Raw genomic sequence first — 4239 nt, forward strand, 5'->3', positions numbered from 1 at the left:
CCACACAGACCCCTCTCACCGTGGTCTTTACATACTCACTCACACTTAAATTCATCAACACTATGGTGTCACCTTTTGAAAATCTTTTATATGACATTTTTTCCTCTACCTATATCCTGCCCACCTTTCAAATCTAAACCCTCAGTACCTCTCTTCTCTGAAGCATTTCTTTTATTATTCAAGCCAATCCTGAACTCTCATTTGCAACTCTTATTGCAAATATCACTCAACTTTTTAAAATTTAATATTTACTTCGCATTCAATGTGAGCTCTACAAGGGGAGAAATGTGTTGGGGAAAGTAAAAATAGTGTTTTTTCTCATTCTGAAAATTCTGAAAGATCCTGCTTTGCCACAGACATCACAAAACGCATATTCACAGGCACACACACACAAAACTCCAGAAGGACAATTTTTGAAGATAGAAAATATTGGATCTAACTAAGCATTTAGAAATGATAGGGAGCTAAGAAGAAGAAGTGAGGATACATGCAAAGTAATTTTATTTTTGTTTAAAGTTAAACTTGTCAATGGCTTCTTTCCTTGAAAACTTTATCTTCTATTTGATACCCAGCTACACTTTTTGGAAACTTAGTCAAAAGTTCTAAGTGATCCCATTTGGAAATTATAACCATACAACTAAGATCTTTTGGATATAAGCCCAACCATATGTCAAATTAACTTTAGCAACTCTTAGTATCTCTTCTTTTACAAAAATTTTCTCTCTTATCATGATACAGTTTGATTAAAGGCCAGAAGGCTAACTTCAATGAGACAAAAAAAAATTTCCAACTACCACTATAAATAAGAAATCTTTCTTTCAAATATAAAATCAATTTCCTCAACTCTAGAAGGAATTCTGATTTGATAGTTTTTACTTTTGCTACTTCACTTCAAACAGGGACCTACACATTTGTTTATGCAATAATAATTAAGTTCCTCTTCTGATTTTTTAAGAATGAAAATAAATAAATGTGTTCAAGAGACCACTGACCACGAAAAATAGTCTCATCATCTTACACATATGACCTCTGCATTGAAATATATGGAATTCCCCCAATAATTTTCAAATCTCCTTAGAACTTCTCTTTTTTTAAATCTTTAAAAAATTTGAATAATACTTTAACAAAAACTGATTTTCAACTCCTGATTATTATTACCATCAGTTTTAACGAATCTCCTAAATATGTTCTGCATCTCTTTTCTTGATTATAAATGTTAATAATATGGACACATTTTTGATATAACAGAACATTTAATGACATCAGTTTTCCCTCAACACACAAGTCATTTGATGACGATTACATCAGTCATTTCCATTGGTTGGCAAGAGGCTCTTGAACTAAAGCCTTCCATGGTTTCTGTTTTATTATTTTTCTTCTCAAACACAATTCATTTTTAACCTGAAGAATCTCCTCTTTGGCCACCCTAAACTTGGTTTTCTAATTTGGTAACATCTGGTTCTGTTTAACTATATCAGCTTCTCATTTGTAATCTGTTTTGAATACTTTCTATAAACTGCATCTCTAGGGTTTTGCTTAAGAACATCAAGACCCTTTGTGTCCTGTAGCCTCTCCTGTGGACTCTCACATGCACCCAGGCCCACGAGGCCAGCGGTCTTCCTCGGCAAGCCCGCCGCGACAGTGGTGAGGAGCCTAGTTCACGATTTTTTAAATCCCCTTTTTCCTCTGTCTTCGTAACATTTATCATCATTTAACATACTTTATATTTTACTTTTTTATTCTACCTCCCCACATTGGAATTTAAGCTCTATAAACTAGTGGCTTTAACAACAGAATTTACGCTGTCAGCGTACCGTAGTCCAGAAGTCCAAAATCAAGGTGTCCACAGGGGTGGTCCACAGTGGAGGCCCTGAAGAATAGTGGGTTCTGTATCTATCTCATAGCGTCTGGTGCCATCTGGTAACTTTCCAATCTTGGCCTCTGTCTTCTCACTGACTTTCTTTTAACTGGGACTCTGTGCATTCTCCTTTTCTATCTCACAGATTACTGAATTTAGAGCTCACCCTAATGCCATCTTGGGACCCTTACCTTTATTACATTCCCTATTCCATTCTGGGCTTGACAATGAACTTATTTTTCGGAACCTCAGTGCAACTTACTACAGCTAGTAAAATTTTCCCATTGTGTTCGCTGCTGTATATCCAGAAAATGCACCATTGCCTAGAATGTAATTAGTAGTGAATACTCGTTGAATGAGTGCATGAAGACCTACAACACACCAGGCCCTAGATTTTTAAAACCAATGCTGTGTGTGTACTGTTGATGCACAAATAGTAGAGCTGTGAATGGGTAAGAGAGTCACTGGGCATCACTTTTGATTTGTTTTCTCTCACCATGTAAGTATCATGTTCCTCCTGCCCTGCTGGGTAATATAACCTTTTGAAAGAACCATTCTTGCCCTACCCTCCACCCTGCCCCCCAAGAGGATTTTTCTATTCAAAAGAACTATTTAAGAATATATGAATGTGTGAGAAAAATATGTAAATAAAATCCTATGCATAAAATACAATATCAAGGTGTAATTATAAACTTTTGTCATTCAGATAACCATAAGATATTATACTTACTTAAATACCATGTTATATTCATATGTTTTACTATATACATGTTTAACATTTTTTAAATTTGATTCTGTAAAATGAAAACTCAGAAAAAAATCTGAGTTCTGAGCTTATCACCAATACTTTATGCTTTTCCCTAATAAATATTGGTTAAAATGCCAAATATACTAACTTGTCCATTTTACATTCACATCAAAAAAACAGTCTCATATTGTCTATTTCCTCTGTGATCTTTACAAATTAGGACAACTACTCAGCCTTCTACTGTGAATGTCATATGAAATTGATAGGACAACTTTTTTGTTATGTTATACTCATTTACTATTTACTTACTTAGACAATGACAGTCTGAAAATATGGTTAGGACAATGAGTCACTCATAAGTTCAGAAGAAAATTTATCAGCATGCACTCTCCTGAACAATACCACACTAGAAAAAAAAGGTAGGCAACACTTTACAAAATGTGAAGTCTACTGCTCAATGTTCTTTATTCTCTAATTTATTTTATGCCTTGAATGTGAAATTACATATTACGTTTCTTAACCTTTATATACATGACAAATATTATGAAATAGATCTATGAAAATCTATTATGCACCTTATATTTCTTTTTTTCTATACCACCACCAACCATTCCCACTCACATGCATCTAAAATGCATCTAAAATTATGTAAAACAGTATTCAATTCTATAGTGAAAATATCACATATGAAATGGCTTTCTTCATATGCTAGCACTCTGTATTTGAAAGCAAAGCTACAACTAAGAAGGGTACTCAAAAAAAAACCTGTGGAAAAAAATCCTTATTAAAGACTGACTGACTGGTTACCAAGGTCACAGGCCTGATTTTTAGAAAAGTTTTATATAGTTTCAAGAATGGCATCCAGATGCTTTCTTAGGTATGGGTGTCATTATTTTTAGCAAAAGAAACCTTTTCACCCTTAGCCACGTCAAAGCACAAAGAATTCCATAAATCAGTGCCAGGCTTGTTTTTATTCCTAAATACCTAATCACATATAAAGTTATGTCCCATAAATTTTATTACTTTGTTTTCAATAATAATTTAGAAGATTAAAATGGACTTTTCAAATATAAATGTATTTTTAGCACTCTTTTCTGCTTTTCTCTACATCCAAAATTTCTTTTAGTTTGGGCAATGAAATTGGACTAGTCAGTTTAATTTCTATTGCTAGTCCATTTCACCTCTTAGATTCCAGGGGAAAAAACTAACCAACAACATTTCTAGTGAAAACATTGTAAGAAATTCTTTAAACCAGACTCTAAACAAGCACATACAGAGAAACATTTTTTATTTATCACAAGCTGTATAAATTTTGAAAAGACTATTTTTGCCTTAAGTCCGAAGCCATGCCCTTTTTGTCATTGAGAAATACAAAAATATTTGAAATTCTCCAGTAATCTTGGGCTCACAAATGGAAACATTTGGCTGCATTTGGTTCACAAGCACACAGGGCCTGTCTGCTTTTGGTTTTGCATAATTAGAACGTACAGATTTGACATCAAATGTGCTATATTGTTGTTAAAACGTAAAGAACTCAGAACAAATGTGCAAAGGTTGGATGCAATTTAGAATATAATGCTCTAGGAGTAGGAGAGGAAGAAGGAATAAGCCAAGTGATATCCCTTGTATCTAT

The 4239-nt window shown here is 33.8% G+C and overlaps 1 pseudogene; it reads right to left on the reverse strand.

The window, feature by feature from the left end:
- Window positions 1-1308: 1308 nt before the first annotated feature.
- On the reverse strand, window positions 1309-2035 carry LOC119034722 (NADH dehydrogenase [ubiquinone] 1 alpha subcomplex subunit 5-like; annotated as a pseudogene).
- Between the last annotated feature and the right edge of the window lie 2204 nt (window positions 2036-4239).

The sequence above is a fragment of the Artibeus jamaicensis genome, unplaced genomic scaffold (genome assembly GCF_021234435.1).
Source record: "Artibeus jamaicensis isolate MK-2021 breed Jamaican fruit bat unplaced genomic scaffold, CSHL_Jam_final contig_391, whole genome shotgun sequence".
In the NCBI taxonomy this organism is placed as follows: Eukaryota; Metazoa; Chordata; class Mammalia; order Chiroptera; family Phyllostomidae; genus Artibeus; species Artibeus jamaicensis.